The sequence below is a fragment of the Lissotriton helveticus genome, chromosome 5_1 (assembly GCF_964261635.1).
Source record: "Lissotriton helveticus chromosome 5_1, aLisHel1.1, whole genome shotgun sequence".
NCBI classification, from domain to species: domain Eukaryota; kingdom Metazoa; phylum Chordata; class Amphibia; order Caudata; family Salamandridae; genus Lissotriton; species Lissotriton helveticus.
Window position 1 is genome coordinate 897,779,737 of NC_136065.1, and position 23,338 is coordinate 897,803,074.

Below are 23,338 nucleotides of genomic sequence, written 5' to 3' on the forward strand. Positions count from 1 at the left end.
GCCTCTGCCCCCTTGTTCGTGCATTTTGGTCCAAGGTTTGGAAACAAATTAATACTATTTTTTCTGCTAATTATCCTTTTTCCTCTACAAATGTTTTCCTGGGTAGCCTTTCCGACATATGGTCCCCCTCTACCTTCAACACCTCTATTATTGATCTCCTTCTAGCGATAGCTTTCCAGCAAATCACCAAAGCGTGGAAAGACACCTCATCCATATCATATCAGGCTTGGTGGTATGGTGTTTGTTTTAACCATAGATTAGATAGAGCTTATGTTTATCCTATTACAATTGCTATCAAACGTGATTTATTGTGGTTGCCTATCACCTCTTTCTTAGACTCCTGAGCTGCATCCTCTACACTTCATTCCCCTCGTACTGAGGAAGTGCCCAAACCCCCTTGAAATGTTTTTTGCTTGCTTTTTTATTACGTTCTCAACTCGTTTCATTGTTTCCTATCGTTAAAATGGTTACGCTTATTTTATAATGATGTGCCTTGAATACTGCAACTGTATTTTCTCTGCTGACTTTTTGCCTTTTTCCCTTTTTTCCTTCCCCTTCTCCCTTCCTTTCTTTCTTTCCCTCGCCCCCTTTCTCTCTCTTTCTTTCCTCTTTCTCTTATAAAATTATCTAGCTTGCTTGAGTTGTTTCATATCACATTTGTTATTTCTTGTACGAGATGCATTCTTATACCCAATAAAATTGTCTTTAAACTCAAAAAAAGAAATAGTAGAAATCAATGTACGGGGTGGAAATTTAAACACTAAAAGGAAAAAAAGGGAACAATTTTATGTGTCCCGATTCAATAGTGTTAGATGCGGCCTCAATAGCAGAGAAGATAGGGAACAGATAGTGCAATGAACTGTAAGTTACCATACTAGACATCCGGGCACTAGTCAAGTTAATGCTGTCCCCCTAACAGATAGAGCTACTTTCTGATCAAATCTGAATATTTACCATCATTGCCATAATAGTATACAGTATAAATAGGCCCGCACATGAATAAATATTGAATCACAAATACTGAATCATAGATATCGTGTTAATAAATAGCAAGCCAATCAATAAGGTCCACATAGTAACATCGATAGCTAACGGCACCACACTAACATCATCTGGCGTGTGAGTGTTGCCATAACAACCAGGCTATGGTCGACCGCTGGTCAACCATTTAGATGACAGCAGTTCGTAACTTAACCATACGATTAAATGTATTGCAGACTTCAAGCACACACATTATTCAAGCGATGCATATAGGTTATTACAATGCATTAGAGCTTCCGCGAGAATAGGCTTTGTAATGGTTAATACTGATCTAATCGCTTAAAGCTAGAGGCAGACCATCCATCAAGTTCCATGCATTTAGGTAACCATGGCTACATTATTAAGATTGGTGAAATACCGACCAATTACGTAGCGCGCTAACAATAACTATGGGAGTTATTAACAATTCATTAGAATGATTTCCAGAGCATTGTTTCTTCACGCAATTGGTTCTACCGCAAATGATTTCCAGAGCATTGTTTCTTCACGCAATTGGTTCTACCACAATATCTAAAAGCCGGGCTAACTACGATTATAAAACACGCGTAATCAATGTGTAGCGCGCAGCCTAATAAAGAGATATAAGTGCGTTAGGGTTTCCGTGACAACAGGCCGTGGATTGGTTAGATTTCACCCAATCACGTAAAGCCATAGGCAGCATAAACATCAGGTAATATGCGTTTCCGTAGCCAGGGTAGCAAGCTTTGGATTGGCTTTAATCTGACCAATCACGTAGCTCGAAGAATACTCCTATCAGGACGCCGCTATTATAAAATGCGCGGTGTCAGCACCTTTGTTATTCGCTTCTTTGACGGCAAGAAGACAAAACCGGCGACGCTGTTCAAGAGGGGAGCAGGGAGGCCGGCGTATACTCTACCGGTGAGTAAAACGAAGCTCTAGGCGGGTGCCTATATATCGAATAGACTATGCAGACTAATGGCATCCCTATTAGAAGTTGGTTTAAAGAACTGACATGTACCCACTGCATTTAAAGATGTAGAAATTAGAGCATAAGATCCCCAGCCTGTAAGATATACATTAAAAGGAGTAGATAAATGGATCTCTCCGCTAGATAGAACATAACACGAGGAGCTTGATCCCAAATTTAACCATGAATGCTGAACAACAGATGAGGTTGTGGAAACTGGATGTGATCAAGTATAGACAGCAAGAGACATAGACAAACATTGTGAAGGCCGATAACCTTACAAACAAGAATGAGTCCTTTTTATGATATGCACATAATGTGGGGAGAAAATAAAGGACATAATATACTGCCCATAGATAGGCAATCATCAAGCAAACACAAGGTTCACAACATTCATCAAGTAAAGGGCTATAAGCTGGAATAGAGATATATTCAAAAAGGGCCAAATCATGCAGAATATAAATAATCTATATGAGAATACTCCTTACTCGAGATCCACTCAAGATAAGGGAATAGGACAGTGCATCAACCAAAGGGATGACGTTAAATAACTTTAAGAAAATAGTGAACAAGGAACAATCATTTAGGTAAACCCTTAGTCAACCGTATAACACAGGGAGATAATATTATGCTAAAATTTCGTTACAGAGGTGAATCTGAATCCTCATAAAGATGGGAGGTCAACCCCGAGTCCTTATGTGCAAGTGAATACAGCAGAATAAGGTCTGTGTTTTCAGCGATCCGCTTACCTTAAGAATGGTGAGTCCTGCAAGTTATTGCGAGATACACATTAAACTAAAAGAAAAAGACCAACCAATAACACTAGTCATCACTCTGTCTACAGAAATACCATTAAAACGTATTCTCCTCCAAATCGGTGGCTCCCCTGGACAGTGTGTAACGCCACACTTATTATTGCTCAAGGTAATAGAAGGTTTCCCAATTTAAAAAAAAGGAAGTTCACATACAAATGAAGCAGATAATATACTGTTTTTTTCTTTTTACCTTACAGTCAGTTGCCACTATCCTCATAAGAAGCACTGATAGCCAACAAAGCCACATAATTGAAGGGGTTCTGAAGTAGCAGGAACTCTAATATACCATTGGGTTCAGAACAATTTATTTTTAATTCCAAGGTATGTGACACTCTGGGGTTACGACAATTATAAAAACAACGTAGTAGTAAGTCTATATAGACATAGACCAAGAAACAAAGAAAAAGGGAGAGGTAACAGACTATTAAGGGGTGATAATATCAATTGTGATACGTATAAAAAGGAATGAGGGCATGTGAACTCAAAAGTTGTATTGAAGTGAGGGAAAAGTGTAACAATGTGTATACATAGAAAAGCACTGTAATAATCAATGTTTGGTAATTCTGTGTTTTTTTAACTTAGAATCTGTCCTGAAGAAGGTGTTTTTATAAGAAAAAAGCCGAAACGCCGCATCGACATTTTTCTGATTCTTGTTTTATGTATTATGTTTCGTATTTTATAAATTGTGTATTAAATCAAGATGTATATTCATCTATGTTTTTAACTTTTTGCGAAACTAACTTGTATGAATTACTAATAATAAAAATTTGTATACGCTTTTTACAAAAAACCTTTTGAGAACAGCCTCATTAATCCATTGTGTGCTAGAATTGTGTATCAAACGATAGGATAACCTGTGGGAATTTATATCTTTGCCAATATCTTAATGTACTGGAACCTCTTACCTCTCGTTATTTGTCCTTAACCGAGTAGTCTCAGACAGGTTTGGTTGTGTTTCACTGTTAGATTCACAACAATATCTATATAGCAGTCCTTGAGCTCAGCATTAGGACTTGTAGTGTGGGATACCACTTGATTTTCCTTATTTACAAGGCAGCACTTAACGTGGCTTAACACGGCCTTGTAAATAAGGCCCCTTTTCACGCTATTTTTAGCGTGAAAGGGTTGGGCAGTGGGTGTTGCGGTGGGCGTTCCACCGCAAAACTCATCGATTTTGACACTATGCCCTATGTACAAGAGTGGCGTACAAAGGAGGCAGCTCCAAAATTAAGACCAGGGAAAACATGGTCTTAAGTTTGCGAAACGAGGAAAAATGCTTTATTTCTATTCGTTTTTGCTTTTTCCATGTGTGCTGCATGGAAAAAGCAAAATGCCATGGATTGCTTACGTACTGGAAGGTGTCCTTTCCTGTGCATAAACAATCCTTTAAAGAAAATGGAATTTTGTGACTTTCATGTGTGCTTCACAAAGCAGCACACATGACAGTGACAAAATGGCATTTAAGGATTATTTATGTGCAGGGAGGGAAACCTTCCTACACATAAGCAATCCTCCCCTGCATGCAGACATCCTTGCACTATGGTGCAAGGGCATCTGTGTTGGCACTAAGTTGCTAAACTTAGTGCCATCGTTGGGGGAAACGCAAGGCTGTACCATATTCTTGTAAATATGGTGCAGCCTTGCATTTCAGAAATGGCATTAAGCCAGGAAGGCTAACGCCTCTCTCCGCCACTTCCTTGTACATATCCCCCATTGTGTGGTGACATTCTCTGATGTTGCAAACAGCCTGGCACCTTAAGTCTACGCTAGGTCTGGAGGTTTGCATTATCTCAATTGCTAACAGAACAGAAGCACCACTGTGACGTTATTCTACAAATACCAAAAGTGCAGCATGCAGAAATGATGAGATTTATTTTGAATCCAACGCAGCCTCCGACTTGTAAGTATTGGATGACAAGAAGGGGAAGTCGAAAGACTTAAAAATGACAAAAATAAGACAGGCCTCAAGAAAAAACGCATTCCACCAGAGAGCAGAACTGCAATGCCGCTCCACCCCCCTCTTTAATTAGTGACAATATTAATTTTGTAAAATCAAAGCACATCACTATTCTTGAGAGGTTTCTACTGGCACAGAGTTGTGTTCATAGTAAACCGGACAATATGCCAATATGCCTTGAGTAAAATAAACACAGCTTATCTATTAGGAAAAAACAATTTAATAACAAGGCTACACATTCATACATACTTTATATACCTTCTTGATTTCTCACTAAATTCTTCAATAAAATTTGCTTTGAAATGCAGCATTTACCAATTGTTTTACAAAGCTTTCTCAGAGGGGGAATCAGCCAGAGTGCAATAGTGCAATATCCTACATCAGTAGAGTTTGCTTGCTTCGCTTGCGACTCATCCCCAAGTTTTATGTCCTTCTACCTTGAAATGTCACCAGCCGCCATTGTAACATACCTGAGTGAAAGCACCTGTACCCAACAATTAAGTAAATAATACATTTAAAAAGGGGTTTAACACCCCAAACACCTCCTTCAAGTTACTCCCCTTTGTGTTAGCAAGAGCACTTAGTAATACTATTCTCTTAGCACAACAACCTTACTTCAAGAGTGACATGTAAGACTGTATTACCAAATTGCAATGTGGCCAAACATTTATTTTCCTCTATACCATTTTGTGGTATCCCTACAGACCGCACCATTAGTCTTTTTTAGGCAGCACTATCTGTCTGTTTCAGACAGCACCATCTGTCTGTTTCAGACAGCATTGTATAATACTACACAGTCAGACCTTGCTAATAGTCAGATGGCATTTTTGTCAGTCTCAGTTCCCTTTTGTTTTTATTATATTACGAATAATTTCCTGCCTATGCTGTGTTTGTCCCTACCCAAAAGCAAAGAGCGTGCACCCTTGCTTTAAATGGGTAGCGTGTAGGTTTCCACTGCTGATGTCATGGACCTACTTGTTTCACCATCATTACTTGTTTTATTACATGCATTCAGTCAACTAATGTACACACTCCATTCTCTTTCAAAGCATGCACAATGCACGCTTCAATATTCACTTTATCAGCTGCCAAGAACCCAGCAACAAAGTGGCAGATTCTCTCTGAAATCCTGATCTCAGCTTGCATTATTATATATTCTCAATAACTACTGTTGATTCAGTGTTCTTTGTACCGCCAGCAATGCTATAATTACCATCCGATGAGATAGCAACAAAGCGGTTCTCCATTCAGTCTGAACAGTTTAATCATGTGTGGTTCAACTAAGCTGCAACAATCTGAGAGACTGAGGAATGTAAGAAAAATGTAATATCTTAATTTCTAGAAGATTAATAAATATATGCAAATAAATGTTTTTATTGGGAGTAAATCACACCAGTGCATTTGTCATAATTCGTGTCACGATTACCGATCTCAAAGGAAAATATTTAATCAACCTCAGTAAGATATAATACAGAATCGCAAACAGCCTCTGACTTTTTAAGGCTGTGCGGCTGTTCAAACCATAGCAAACACAAACTGGTGCATGGTATTTACTTTTCAGTGCGAAAGGTGTTTTGTGATGCAAAGTCCTACTTTTGTCTGTGAAATGACTTATTTGTGTTGCTTTGCGTTAAGGGGGATGGGCATTACTGGTGCGGATCAATGCAGACACGTATAGGTCTTGACGCAAAGCTCAAACTGCATAGAAAGCCAATTCGGGCTTTGCATCAAAGACAAAACCACAATAGGGGGGCCCAATCTTCCCTCTGGAGATGGGTAAACAATGTAAACAACACAAAGACTCCTGATGAATGTAGGCAGAGCAAAATGGTTGTTAATTTAGAGATTAGTCCAATATGATTCAAGCAACTTGAATATATCATTTTGTATAATCAGTTTACAAGGATAATTTATTAGGGGCATCCACAGAAATAGTGATTAAGGTTTTCTGTGCTCTGATATAAATGTTTTCGAATTACGTCATTATGAACACATTTTTACATTAATATGAATATTTATTTACAATATTTATAATACAACAAGAATAAGAATAGGAATCAACATCAGAGACAACATAGGGTCTCATATATACAATACACACCAAATAAATAGGACATACAGGTAAAAGATATTATCAGTTTTTCAAGCGGCCTTATGCAGCTTACAGATTCACTCAGCCTTTTTACATGGTCTTATAAAAATGAGTATGAGAAATAAAAATACATCTAATTATATGATGGGCTGAGGTGAGTGAGTTGTCCATGTTACCTCCTCTCTGCAATTATATTAAGTAAGGATCATCTAGGAGATTTTATAACATCCTCCTCATAAACAGATGGCAAATGTACAGGAATTTAAAACTCACTGAGTATGTTAACAATCATTCAATTGGAGGTAAATACAGAAGTTAACTACCTTTCGTGTACAAAGAAAGGTATTGTTATTGATATTGATTTGTTTTATAAAGTGTGTGAATTTCAATGGTATCTTAGCGCTATTGACTACTGACTGAAAAGAGAATGGTCGTACAATTGAGACTTACATCAATTCACAATGGACAAGAGAATAAACAGGTTTTGAGTTGTTTACTAAAGATGAAAAAGTTTGGCTGACCCCTCAGGTATTCAGGTAGGTTGTTCCACAATTGTGTTATGGAGTAAATAAAGCCAGTGAAGCTCTCGCATTGCCTCAGACGCTGGCTTGAACTTTGAAATTCTATTTAAAAGTCTTGCAGCTGCATTCTGTAGGTCTTCAAGTTTTTTCAGAGTGCGCTGGTGAATGCCTAAAGATAAGGCATTACAATAGTCCAGCCTTGGAAGCACCAAGGCTGTGAACACTGATTATGAGTTTCACCAACTTACACAAATTAAAAAAATGTGAAGAACTTAATGAATTGCCAAAGAACAGCGAAGCACAAGTCATCTATCTGCAAAATGCAGACTTGGTGATCATTGTTTTTGCATTTGGGTGTGAAACGGCTGGGCGCGGTCGTTCTAAACCTTTGCTTGACACACACTCCGATGGTTCTTTTTACCAGCATGAGAGTGTAAAGGGAAGAAAAATCATTAAGGCACAGTCAATTAGACAATAACTCTCCTTGATACATATAATCCACAGACAACTATATATGGTTAGTTAATTTATTATAAAGCCAAGAATAAGTGGCTTTGTAATAGACACACCTCAACCCAAGGGTATAGGAATACAAAGAAATTAGCATGAAGCCAAATCCATGCATCCAATTTAAATGGTGCAGCATGAACAAATCTATTAATTCAAGAAGTATCAATCAATAATCTTTATTTCGATTATAAAAAACCATAAAAGATTACATACAATATAAAACAATCATAAGGCAAATTTTTCAATCCATCGCCCGTCTATTCCGACATAATTATCTCAAAGTGCTCATCGAAGTGCCAATAAAGGTTTTTCCCAGTAATTAAAACAATGAATACAGTTTTAAAGTCTAAAATCATGGAACATCCATCACAAATGTCATTTTAGCAAAATTACGACATTACCAATTCATTTAGGGGCAATTTTTGCATGATGTTGTTTCCTTCTTAAATATATTTAAAACGATTGGCATTACGTACAGCAGTCCATACCAGTACTTTTTAGAAATGATTATTGTTTTCTTTGCACAAGATTAATCACAGAAGTAACTAAAACTTTAGACCCCTTCTCCTCCTTATTAGATCTACACAGAAAAGGTATCTGCTTATGCTGAACACGATAGATTGGGCAGTATCCGTTTGCAATATTCTTTCCGCCTCACTGCAACGTCTAAATCTCAAAAGGCGACACATTTGTTTAATCCATTTTCTCCTAGCATGGATACAAGCAGGGCAGAAGAATAGTATGTGTACCTCATTCTCTTTGGCGCCTGTATTGCAAAGTTCACAACTACCATTGTTTTCCTTTCCTATGTTGCATATACATTTTGTAGTATTTGCATTAATTTTGCAAAGTTCCATGACGAAATTTTAAATACAGGGATTTGGCAAGACCTGGTGTAATTTCATCCTTAAAAGACTCAAATTTGCTGTTTGGTTTCATAGAAAGGTACCTCAAAGATAGGGTGCCTAGTTTGGGGTTGTGTGACCGTGAGTAGTTTAACTTTAGCACTTTTTTAGAGCTCAAAATCAGGCCTTCTGGGTCCTCCCAAAAGTGTCTCAGCCCCAATTTAGTAAACCAATCCTCGATATGAGTCAACCATGCCAACCTTGTGTTATTTTTTATTTTCTTGTATCGCTTCTCCGTAATGAGCAAGTTCGTCTGTTGACCACAAGCAGACCCAAAACAATAGTGGCCATAAAGCCACGTGGTCATCAGTACGATAGATGTGCAGGTCCACTACAAGAGGAAGTAAAGGGGTGCGCCTTGGGATACCTAATACTTTACTAAGAAAGATATTCTCTTGTACCGTAAAGGTATTTTTCACTGCATAACCCCATAATTCTGCCCCGTAGAGGGAAGCAGATTGTGCCTTATATTCATATAGCTCCATTACTGGGGAAACGGCTTTTGATTGGCTGCTCTTATGTCTCATCGCTACCGGGACTAAGTTCTGGATAAGAATTCTTTTACTCTTGTCCAACTGGGGTTTCCAATCTAGTTTAGTATCTAGAGTAATGCCTAGGTAGTTAAAATTATGCACATATTCTATCCTTTCTGTTTTAACAGTCAAAGTTTGAAAAAAAGTTTTATGCTGATTGACTGCCATATATTTGGTTTTAGTTGAGTTAATCTCCAGTCCTTTGGTTTCACAATAGATTCTAAAAGTATTAAGTAGGTTTTGAAGACCTTTTGGTGTCTGGGATATTAAAATTGTATCGTCTGCAAACAAGAGTGCAGGTACATGAGGCCCCCCCCAACTTGGGAGAATCATGTTCGCAGCCCAAGAGGAATTCTGGAATATCTTTCACATACAAAGAGAACAATGTGGGGGCATGCACGCACCCTTGTCTTACACCCCTATTTATATATATACGGTCTGTCAATTTGCCATTTGGACCCCATCTGACCCTGGCAAAGTTAGCCTCATGCAGTCTAATAATCTGCGCTAGGTTTTCCCCCGGGACACCCTGGTCCCTTAGTTTTATCCACAGTGTGTTTCTGGGGACCAGGTCAAAAGCTGCCCTGAGGTCAACAAATGCGATGTACAGATGCGCCTTTTTAATTTTAATATACTTCCAGATAATACAAAGGAATTTAAACACCTGATCGATTGTGCTATTTTTTTCCCTAAAACCTGCCTGGTACTTGGTTAGGATGCTGTGTGTCTTGCGAAAACCTTTTGTAGGACATCTGTAGGGAAGTCAAATCCATTAAATAAAACACAATAACAAATGTGTTTGTAGGAGAAGAGTTTTAATACAACCTCTCAAGTTAAAGGCTTATCAGTTAATGAATAAACATTCCCCCCAGTGATTCCACTCCCATGCAAAACATAACAATTCTAAAGAGAATGCTATCTTCCACAAGCACAGAGTGCACGTGGAAGATAGAGGCATAACAGTATATATGCAACAACATCGGTTAGACTAATCGGTCTATATTGCGCCGGGTTCAAACGGTCCCCCTTCTTAAAAACAGCTACGATCTCAGCGCCCCCCCATGTTTCAGGGATAGGAGCACCCATTGAAATGGCATTCCACAAAAGGTTAACGTACGGGGCCCATATCTCCTACTCGTGTCTCCATAAATCCCCAGGAAATCTATCCGGCCCAGGTGCCTTCCCTGGTTTTATTGCATTTATTGCTTCCATACTTTCTACCATACTAAAGGACGGGGTATCTCGCTTGGATTGAGGATTAAATCATCACTACTGAGAATAATCTCATTGTTAGGGGCTGAATACAGATGAGAGAAAAGGGATACCCAAGTATTAGCATCGAGAAATAAATCCCTACGGCAAATCCCATTTCTATTATCCTTGGAAACCAAGAGCCAAAACATAGCTTTATCATTTGCTTTACACGCGTCTAACAGCTCAGGCCAGATATTCTCCTCCCAACACTTCCTTGTCTTAAGCAGTACGTCCTTGTAACACCTCCTTTTCTCCCTTAAAACTAAGATATCATTACTTTTTACTGCCTTTATCAGTTCTTTTTTGGCATTACGGCACTGTTTGTTATACCATGAGTGGCCCTTGGAGAATGGATCTGATGACCCCTTTTTAGAAGGCTTTGAAATTTTAGTTAATATTTGTTCAAGCTCCTCTACCATATTATCATGCATCCGCATGATCGGGATCTCCTTTACTGGCAAATTAATATGTGCGGAGACTATTTCTATGTATGTCTCGTAGAGCTTCTTAACAGTGCCTTCATTCCCTAATACTACAGGGCATTTAAGTGCTTTACGGTTGTTTGACACCACAGGCTCAATTTGGGTATGTATAGAGCTATTTTTCTCTGGGGAGGTTAACTGAAAAAAGGAAGCACACAGCGTCAAGCACAGGGGGTAGTGATCGCTCTCTATGCAGTCTTCAACAACAAGATCACTTACCATAGGCCGGAATGGAATTGAGACCAATACATAGTCTATAAAGCTATTACAACTACCCCGCTTAAAGGTTGGCTGACTTGGACTGTCAGAGGGTAGACGCCAATTACAGGCACGTAGGCCATGGGCTGCAATCAACCGCAATAGCTGCGCTACAGCATGTGTGCATTGTACTACAGGGTTACTTCTATTGCTGAGATGTTATTTGCACTATCCTCTCCCCCAAAAATATTTTCCAGCCCTGCTACTGGTTGAAATTTACGGTTAAAATCCCCCCAATTAATTATCAAGGCTCTCTGGTTGAGCGTGGATATGATGTAGTGTAGTTGCTCAATGACTTCCACTTCTTTGTTGGCGACACTTGACCTGCTATATACGTTCAAGATATATACCTCCCTTTTGTTAAGTCCTACAAACTTAACTCCTAATATATCTGGGCTGTAGGTATCAATTTGCTTGAAATCAACTCCTAGCGTGATTTTCGTCAAAATAGCAAGACCTCCAGAGGGTCTTCCTTTGGTTAAAGTGATGGCAGGTACGCTAAAAGTTTTGTAACCTACTTTAAAAGGACTTTCAACCGCCCACGTTTCCTGAAATAGCACAATTTCCCTACGATCAATATACTCCTGCCACGTAGGGTTGCTTACATGTTTTCTAATTCCAGCTATGTTCCAGTTATTCCACTCCCATGCAAAACATAACAATTCTAAAGAGAATGCTATCTTCCACGAGCACAGAGTGCACGTGGAAGATAGAGGCATAACAGTATATATGCAACACATCTTCCCCCCTTTTTTTTATTTTTTTATTTCTCAATAGCCATACCAAAATCTTTGAACCTACCCGGCACATGATGTTCCCTTTTCCCCCTTTGATTTTCCTCATTTCCTTTAGAACAACCAGGATTAGACCTAGGCGAAACACAAGGTCGTACATTTTCCCCCAACCCAGATTCTCTTTCAGTTTTGGAAAAACAATCAAATCCTTTATACAATGAAATCCTATTAACATTCCATGCACTTCCCCCTTCTATTCTGACTGCATTACTAAAAACCTCAATAACCTCCTTAGGATCCGACAAACATTGAGACCCTTTAGAGACATTAATGTTTCTTTTTACCCGAACAAAATCGCCAATAACCACGTTTTGCTTGCTCGGGTGGCCTCTTTTGTTGTCCATATCCATTTTCATTTTACCTTTGTACCTCTCGACTCTTTCCTTCACCACATCATAATCAATATTATTCCATTTACAACTTGAAACCTTCCCTCTTAACCACCATGGAACCAAAGTAGTACTAGGCTTTCTCCCTCTCAAAAGTTCAAACGGGCTGACTAGAGTAACTGAATTTGGAGAAGTCCTGTAAGACAGAAGCATAGAACTTAAAGCATTCTTCCAATTCAAACCACTCTTAATAGAAAGCTGAATAGCCTCTTTCACCACCCGATTAAAGCGTTCCACCTGTCCATTGGCTTCAGGATGGAAAACAGCAATTCTCTTGTGAGTTATTCCACACTTATTGAAAAACAACTCCATGTCCTTACTAATAAATTGCGGACCGTTGTCTGTGACAATTACTTGCGGAATACCCTCTCTGCAAAAAACGCTATCTAAAAACTCAATAATTCTCTGAGATGTGACCTCCCTGACCATTTTTATTTCCTGCCATTTAGAAAAGTAATCGATCGAAACAATACCAAAGCTCTCTTCCTTAGGCAACGCATGAAATGGCCCCGACAATATCAATGCCCAACTTCCTCCATGGCCCGTCTGGAAATTCCACAGGAATAGATTCCGCTCGTAGAGGAAAAGCAGACTTGTCACTATTTGCACAACTACTACAAAGTCGCACAAATTGTTCAATAGAAGAGTCAATCCCCGGCCACCAAAACATATCCTTAATGCGCCTTCGCGTAAAAGAAATACCCAAATGTCCCTCGTGGCCAATCTCCATGATGGTGCGCCTCAAATTAAAAGGAGGAATTATTTTATCTTCCCTTAGAAAAATGCCATTTTCAATAGCCAAATCACCATTCACTTTAGCAAAACTCATTAACTCCTCAGACAATTTCCTCGTCTCAGGCCAACCTTGAACAATAAACTTCTTTACCTCACTCAAAACAATATCTTTCTCCATCTCAGAAATCCATATTTCTTCCCTCAAAACTTGCTTATCACTACCAATCAAATTCACATCCTGAACAGTAAACGCTACCTCACAATCATCCTCCTGAAACACACCTACTTCAACAACGGGCAACCTGGACATGCAATCAGCGTGAATATTGGCCTTACCCTGGACATACTCGATACTGAATCGAAAGGATTGTAACCTTGAGGAAAGCCTTGCCAAGTGCGCCGACATAGACCTACCTCCACCTGGGGACATCAGAAACACAAGAGGCTTATGGTCCGTTTTAATTACGAATTCAGTTCCCCAAAGGAAACTTCTAAAATGCTCGGCCCCCCACACACAGGCTAGTAATTCTCTCTCGATCACAGAATAATTTTTTTCAGGCTCCCTCAACGCCCTAGATGCATACGCCACTATCCATTCATTATGATCATCCCTCTGTAAGAGAACTCCACCCAGACTTAAATTGCTCGCATCCACCATCACAATGCATTTCTTCCCAGGGATGAAGGGTTTCAAGCACGGAGCGTTAACAATAAACTCCTTCAGCACATTAAATGCAATGGACATCTCCTCAGATTATTTAAAAACAGCATTTTTCTTAAGTAAACATCTAAAAGGATCAACCTGACTGAGTAGTTAGGAATGAATTTAGCATAAAACTCGGTTAACCCCAAAAACGCTACCAACTGTTCCTTTGAAGATGGAAAAGGCGCATTAACAACACTCTTAACATGCTTCCCTTTAGGCTTAATCCCATCCCCACTGATAGTATGTCCAAGGTACTCAACCTCCTTCGCCTTGAAGTTACATTTATCTGACCTGAGAGTGAGACCCTTCTTGGCTAATGCAGCAATAATACAGTATAAATTACGATCATGATCCTCATCACTTTTCCCGTAAACCAAGATGTCATCTTGGAAAGCGACAGCTCCATCCAAGCCACCCAAGGTATCCTTCATTCGTCTCTGGAAGACAGAAGCTGCACTCGTGAGACCAAAAGGCATGCAGCAATACCTGTAAAGGCCCTCAGGGGTGATAAAAGCAGTCATATTTTTGGATTCTTCCGACAATACCACTTGGTGGTACGCATTAGCCAAATCAATGCAAGAAAAAACTTCCGCATCCGCCAAAGTGGAAACCATCTCATGCAAATTAGGTAGAGGATGAGTATCCACCCAAATAGAACGATTCAAACTGCGCAGATCAACACACAATCTGAGCTCACCAGAAGGTTTAACCAAAATCACAATGGGAGAAACCCACGGTGAGGACTCAATAGGCTCTATTATGCCATCATTACATAGATTTTTTAACATATCCTTCAATTTACTACGATAAGAAATGGGGACATTCCTCACTCTATGTCTTATGGGAACATAATCTTCGTGTAGTCTAATAGTGTGTTCAAACCCAAGATACTTGCCCAATTTCCCACTGAATACTAAAGGAAATTCCTTTCTAAGCTTCTCAACCAAAACATCACTATATTGCGTTGATGGTCCAATGGCAAATACAGAGGGATTTGCCCTAGGGTCAAGCTTAACCCCTAAATCAAATTGCTGTGGCCATCCAAGTAATGACTACCCACTTTTTGTCACGTAAATTTTGCTTGATGCAAGGTTCTTGCCAAATTCTAATTTAGCTGAAAAATATCCTACTAAATCCATTTTGTGGCCTGTATACCCACCAGGGGAAACATCCGGCAAAATTAAACACCTACCAGGCCAATTATCCTCAAAGATCTTGCGGGAAATAATGGTGAACCAAGCACAAGAATCAACAAAGAAATCCAATTCCTTACCATCGACTTTGACGATGCAAGATGGACATTTTGAAACACCATCAACACAACATAGATTAATAACAGTGTTGATATCATTCTCATCATTACCCGTACTGAAATCATCATCACTAGAATAATGCATGTAATTAACTCTTTTGGATGGTGATTTACAGAATTTGGTCAAATGACCTTTTCTATTACATTTAGCACAGACCTTGTCAATACCAGGACAATTTTTGTAGTTGGCTAAGTGTGAATTACTACCACATCTAAAACACAACAGTGTATAACTGTGGTTCTGGAGTGGAGTAGTGTGGCTCACTGGTTAGAGGCGGCAGACCCGGGAGCAGAAGTCGGCCTGGGACATGGGTTCAATTCCCGACGTGGCAGGGTCGTGGACTTGGGTCAGCGGACTCGATAATTCTCGCTTCGGTGCTTACTCTAATCAGGGGTTCCACTCGGCAACTCTGGGCATTAGCTTGCCTAATCTCCACAACGGCCCCATCAATTCCGGGGATGCCTGGCTCCACCTTGGAGACTCCCCGCAGGGACCATCCCACAGGGAAAGCCAGGACGGGTTCCCCAGAGTTATACAGCGCCAGGAAACCTACGGACGGGTAGCAGTGCGCTTCACAAGCTCAAATACATTTACATTTACATTTTACATTTCTCACTATTCTGATTCATACTCTTATGTTTAATATCATATTTGTTGGAAATGTCAACTCTTTGACTGGAAGTCATCTTTTGTTTATTCTGTTCTTTAAGTTCTTTATTTACATTGAAAACATCACTTTTATCCTTACCCCTAATCTCCTTTACAAACTTTTCTGAATGCTCAATTGACTTAGCAATGTCAATCGCGGCATTCAAAGATAAGTCAGGAGTAGACCACAGTTTTTCTTGAACTTTTTTACTGTTGGTACGCATCAAAATCTGGTCCCTTAACACCTGGTCATAAGAAATATGTTCAAATGCGCAAGTGGCTGCGAGTGATCTTAGAGAAGATACATAATCTTCAATGGATTCCTCTTCACGCTGTTTACGAGAGTAGAAAGTAAACCGTTCCATCAGAACATTTTTCTTTTTTCCAAAACGGAAGTTAAGTTGAGTAGATTCATACTGATACACATTAATTCTGCCTGGGTTAATTAAAGCAGGAAGAGTTTTGAATTCTTTAAGTCCAAAACCACCCAAACAGTGTTTCAAAAGGGAAAGTTTCCTCTCTGCTTCACAATCCTCACCTTCCATGACCTCCACATAGGCTAAAAACATAGGTTCCCAAACTTCCCAAGACATGGAGGGTTCGCCGGAAGCCGTTAAGAATGAAGGAGGAGTGTGGGGAAGGGGTTCGGGCGGACCGGAATAATAGGCGAGGAGGCCGTATGAAGTGTGCAATGTTTTACAGTTTTTATTGTTTGGGACAAACAGGGTATGAGGTGCCAGGAGGAAAGGTCGGTAGGTTGGGTTGCAGTCTTCAGGGAGTGTTGTCGTCGGAAGGAGTTTCCGGTAGGATGCGGGAGTTCAGGTCCGGTGTTGTCCTGGTGTCCCTCGGAGGTATGAAAAAGAGAGAGAGAACAGGGGCCGTTAGTCCCGGAGCTTTGGACTGTCAGAGCTCTGCCACCGACACCAGGGATGTGTATGACCAGAAGACATACAGTGAGGGTAGGACGGATGGGAGGGTCGTGAGGGAGAGAATCAGATAAGGGGGAGGAGAAAAGGGTGATCCTGTGAGGACGGGCGAAGGGGTTCTTTTTTACAATGAAAGGGGTGCTTCTATATTTATATACAGTGAGACGGTGTAATTACAGGTGCTTTTACTACAACGATATTTACACTATAAACAGGGGGGGACACGGAGACGCTGTACTCACGTGGCCCGCCGTAACTCTCCTGTGAGTTACGGCCGCTCTCTAGCCACCTCCTGAGGACTCCACCAGTCTTCGGACCAGACGTCGTCCTCCTCGTCCTCTCCACGGGTCTTCTCCTTTCCTCCGCTCTCGGTCTCGGGTTCTTTGCTTGCGTCCTCCTGCCACGGGTCTGCTGCTCTGAACGGCGTCTTTTCCTGTTCGCCGTCTTTTCTGTCTACCAGTGAGGAACTTCCGGTGTCATGGGGAACTGCTTCCGGTCCTGCGCACTCCGTCACGGGTTCCTGCAGAGGGAGAGAGAGAGAAGGAGTCCGGGATGACCGGGAAGCGCCGTGGCTGGGTTCTTGACCTAAGGATGTGGGAAATGCCACGCCGCCCTACCGAGGTAAGGGCCATCTCCTTTCTACAAGGAGGTAATATACCAGACATTTTATCAAGAAAACAAACGTGATATATTACTAAATAATAAAAAAAAAATAACAGACTTATCAAAATAATTATGCAGCTTACTCATAACGCATAAAAGAAATAATAGTATTCCAAAAACCGTATGTAAAGTGGAATCGCCGGTATTGTTGTTGTAGATGCAGCAATAATAATGCTAAAATCCTTTTCACGTGTACAATCGTTGTAAGCAGCGTTGTAATTTAACACATGAAACAAGGACATGTTACCAAGGAAACGCTCAAACAAAATTGGCCGCCGACGTGCACAGCGTAATGATGTAGGACCCACAATGCATCGCCTTCCCACAATCCTTAGCGTGTCAATCGAGGACACAGAAAGAAGATGCAACCAGGCAACAACGTGACCGTTCGTGAAGAAGATTCTCAAAGATGCCGTTGATCCATGACTGCAATGCTCCACACATGTAAGTTCAATTATACACAAATAAGATACACGGAGTGTCAGGACAAAATGAGTTCATGAGTACACAGAAACAGCCGCAGGTGCTATCAAATACACAACTGAAAAACTGCCGCAGAAGCAATCAGGGCTCAAATGAAAAAAAAATCTTAATCCTAACTCTATAAAGGAAATACCAAATGCAGTTGAACAATACACGGGTTGAATAAAAAAATCAATACACCACCGCTCGATTTACGCGGTCGAATAAATTTCCAACTGTAAAACGCCACCGCTCGATAAATGCGGTCGAGAACACAAATAAATAAAATAATCTCACATGAATATTCTCTTTGTGCAGGATCGTTCCCCTCTTCGCCAGTGTAGGGAAGTCAAATCCATTAAATAAAACACAATAACAAATGTGTTTGTAGGAGAAGAGTTTTAATACAACCTCTCAAGTTAAAGGCTTATCAGTTAATGAATAAACATTCCCCCCAGTGATTCCACTCCCATGCAAAACATAACAATTCTAAAGAGAATGCTATCTTCCACAAGCACAGAGTGCACGTGGAAGATAGAGGCATAACAGTATATATGCAACAACATCGGTTAGACTAATCGGTCTATATTGCGCCGGGTTCAAACGGTCCCCCTTCTTAAAAACAGCTACGATCTCAGCGCCCCCCCATGTTTCAGGGATAGGAGCACCCATTGAAATGGCATTCCACAAAAGGTTAACGTACGGGGCCCATATCTCCTACTCGTGTCTCCATAAATCCCCAGGAAATCTATCCGGCCCAGGTGCCTTCCCTGGTTTTATTGCATTTATTGCTTCCATACTTTCTACCATACTAAAGGACGGGGTATCTCGCTTGGATTGAGGATTAAATCATCACTACTGAGAATAATCTCATTGTTAGGGGCTGAATACAGATGAGAGAAAAGGGATACCCAAGTATTAGCATCGAGAAATAAATCCCTACGGCAAATCCCATTTCTATTATCCTTGGAAACCAAGAGCCAAAACATAGCTTTATCATTTGCTTTACACGCGTCTAACAGCTCAGGCCAGATATTCTCCTCCCAACACTTCCTTGTCTTAAGCAGTACGTCCTTGTAACACCTCCTTTTCTCCCTTAAAACTAAGATATCATTACTTTTTACTGCCTTTATCAGTTCTTTTTTGGCATTACGGCACTGTTTGTTATACCATGAGTGGCCCTTGGAGAATGGATCTGATGACCCCTTTTTAGAAGGCTTTGAAATTTTAGTTAATATTTGTTCAAGCTCCTCTACCATATTATCATGCATCCGCATGATCGGGATCTCCTTTACTGGCAAATTAATATGTGCGGAGACTATTTCTATGTATGTCTCGTAGAGCTTCTTAACAGTGCCTTCATTCCCTAATACTACAGGGCATTTAAGTGCTTTACGGTTGTTTGACACCACAGGCTCAATTTGGGTATGTATAGAGCTATTTTTCTCTGGGGAGGTTAACTGAAAAAAGGAAGCACACAGCGTCAAGCACAGGGGGTAGTGATCGCTCTCTATGCAGTCTTCAACAACAAGATCACTTACCATAGGCCGGAATGGAATTGAGACCAATACATAGTCTATAAAGCTATTACAACTACCCCGCTTAAAGGTTGGCTGACTTGGACTGTCAGAGGGTAGACGCCAATTACAGGCACGTAGGCCATGGGCTGCAATCAACCGCAATAGCTGCGCTACAGCATGTGTGCATTGTACTACAGGGTTACTTCTATTGCTGAGATGTTATTTGCACTATCCTCTGCCCCAAAAATATTTTCCAGCCCTGCTACTGGTTGAAATTTACGGTTAAAATCCCCCCAATTAATTATCAAGGCTCTCTGGTTGAGCGTGGATATGATGTAGTGTAGTTGCTCAATGACTTCCACTTCTTTGTTGGCGACACTTGACCTGCTATATACGTTCAAGATATATACCTCCCTTTTGTTAAGTCCTACAAACTTAACTCCTAATATATCTGGGCTGTAGGTATCAATTTGCTTGAAATCAACTCCTAGCGTGATTTTCGTCAAAATAGCAAGACCTCCAGAGGGTCTTCCTTTGGTTAAAGTGATGGCAGGTACGCTAAAAGTTTTGTAACCTACTTTAAAAGGACTTTCAACCGCCCACGTTTCCTGAAATAGCACAATTTCCCTACGATCAATATACTCCTGCCACGTAGGGTTGCTTACATGTTTTCTAATTCCAGCTATGTTCCAGGAAGTTAACTTTATTTTTGGCTTACGACCTTCTTCGGATATGTTAGCATTTATCCTTGCAGTATCAACTTCCTCTAACTGTATGCACTCTATATTATTACACGGGTCATTATTTATATTAAGGTGTCCTATAACTTTATCGCCCTGGTTTTCAATCACAATTTGTTTTTCATACACCTTCTTTTGAGCTGTTACATATACATGACCTCTACCACAAGTCCTGAAATCAGTCTCAACCTCGGTATTAACAGAATTACGGGGCGAGGCTTCTGCATGGATTTTAGGGGGCACCTCTAGTGTCCTGTTGTTAATTGTCAAAGTTCCTAACACAATAAGGTCGTTTAAGATTCCACCATTATTCACGCCGATTACATTGCCGCCCTCAATTTCAAGGCCTAGAGATATACTGGTTGCTAAATTATCCATACCCTGACTAGTTCCAGGTAGTAGTCAATCCTGGGAATCTAAATCTGACAGGGCCTGATAACTGTTGGATTGGGTAAAAGATGGAACTCCCCCACCTTTAATCTCCCCCTGCTGCCTATAAAAATAGCCTAGAGGTAGAGCACTAATCTCTGTCTTAGGAGTGAGGGTTGCATCGTGGTTAGATAGTAAGCGATGTTTACCACAATACAATCCCCTCAAATATTCTTAGTAGAGTTCCCTACCCACCCTACTCTCCTAACCATTTGTATCTCACTTGCATCTCTAGGGTGAAACATTTTTTGTCTTACCAACCAGTCTAGGGTTTTATTCCTTAATTCTACCCAATTTTCTTTCTGTTCCTTCCTTAGTGCTGGAACCCCAGTCAGTATTGTAACATTGGGGCATGCAGCCGGGGGGAGTTGTAATGTCACCTTATTGGGAGCCAATGGTTCACTGGATTCATTAGAAAATTCACTTCTACTAGGAACGCTATCACCCTTGGCCCCGTCTTGGGAGTTTACGTGACGTTTCTATGTGCTGTGCGTAACTAATGCATTTTTCCCTGTTGCTGGTCCCCCCTACTGGCTCACTCCCACTATTCCTTACTGTAGATTTATCCTGTGTTTTGTCAGTGTTCCCATCTTTGGCAACTAACAGGCGGTTTCCCCCCATTGCCCCTATGTCTTCTCTATCCAGTTGTTAATTGGCTCTTAATATTAGCGTTTAGGGTGTTAATTACAGATTCAAGCGCACTAACTTTGTCCCACAACATAGAGAAATTATTTTCAGCCAACTCACAGATACATGTAAAAGCTGAACTTAGCACTGGATCGATAGTTCCTACAGGCTGGTCAGTCATAACTTCCTTAGAGCTAGTATTATCTGTGAGTTTCGTGGTCACAGTCTCTGTCCCTGTTTGTGTGCCTACTGAAGTACAATTAACTGCTGGGAAAGTTACAATACTCCCTTTGCCCTTAGTTTTCTTTACACCAATGCCCTTCTTTCTTTTTTCTGCCCCTTGTTCAATCTTGCGTGTGTCCGGATTCGCTGTAGTCTTGGACCGGATGGCTCTATTAGTAGTTAGTAAAGGGCTCGAAATCACGTCAGGACCAGGCGGTAAAGGGGATAAAGGGGCAGTACACGATAGAGCATTTGTGGCTGAATTGAATACATTATTCTGTGCTTGATTAGCAGTTTCTGATGAGGGCAGGGAAATGCCAGATGTTAGGTGCCTGTGCAGTGTGGCGGGATCTAGTGAAAGGCGTTACCCTTACTAGAAATGCATCCAATATGCAAACTACACCCTTTCATTTTTCCATTTGCATAATATATATGTGTTTTCTTTGTAAGGGTAGAAGAGACAATACCTTAAATCTTCATATGGCCCCAATTATTTGTAGTGAAGCACGGAAGGAACTGTCCTTCTCAGAGAGATGGCCCAGCTCAGCCTCTTCCGGCCGCTGACGGGCGTGGACGGGCCCGCCCTTGGCCCGGTCTTCGCCTGGGCAGCGCCCGCGCGCGTCCCGCGCTGCAGGAGCCCTCGAGGGTTTAAGAAGCACCTCCTTGCGCTTTACGATGGCGCTGTGAAAGGCGCTGCAGAAGGATGCTGGGGGATGTAGTCCCTGTCCTCTCTGATGGCGCGAGTATGGCAGGAAACAGAACAGCTGCAGTCCCCCATGGACTGTTTAACAGCAGACCAGCAAGGCATACTGGAGAAAGGCAGCGCTGGCAGCAAGGTGTGAGCGAGGGACCTGCGTTGCGGGAGCCCTCAAGGGTATAAGAAGCGCCTCCTGGCGCTTTACGATGATGCTGTGAAAGGTGCCACAGGAGGATGCTGGGGGATGTAGTCTCCGTCCTCTCTGATGGCGCGAGTATGGCAGGAAACAGAACCGTTGCAGTCCTCCTTGGACTGTTTAACAGCAGACCAGCAAGGCAGGCTGGAGAAAGGCAGCGCTGGCAGCAAGGTGTGAGCGAGGGACCCAAGAAGTAAGATACAGAGAATCAGAAAGCATGAGTCTACAATTCCCTGCATCGAGGGTTGACGAATGAATACCATTAAATCTATCCCTACTCTATCACTAAGATGACATCCCTATGCAATCGTTTCAATTGGAAAGATAAGGTGTCAGAACGTGGAGTCTTCCTAAGAAGACTCTCCACCATCAAATGGGTCATGTAGCATAAAGCCACTATTGCAAGTGAAAAAGCTAATTCTGAGATGCTCTCTCACCTAAGGCAAGCAAGAAGTGGGCATGGGCACTGTCCCTAACTTCAACAGAGAATAATCCACATTTACCTTTCCCATAATGCACAGCATGTGCATCGTCCACAATGGGTAGTCATAAGCATACTTTTCCATTGGGTTCTCCATGTACATCCTTTGCAACAATTCATCCTTGGTTCCCTTGCCTTCTCCCATGTGAATCCGACTCCGTCTTTATCACCTCCAAACCATGAAACTGAAACTTCTTCTCTCTTTGCCAAGCTACTAAAACAAATACATTACTTTTGCCTAATGAATGCTTCTCTACCTGTAATGCAAACCTAAGAAAGAAAAGCTTCTACAGTGCGCATACAATTCGGACCATTGATTCTTTTTTTTTTAAGTTTGATTTTATTGAAGATATGAAAGGGGGGAAAATGGGGTACAGAAGAAGAAACAGAAAAGTGTATATGGCAATCAGATACAACTTAAGGATAAAACATGAGTAAATGTAAAGTACATAAAAGAAAATAAACAAATTCTCAAAATTTCAGAAAAAGAGCAA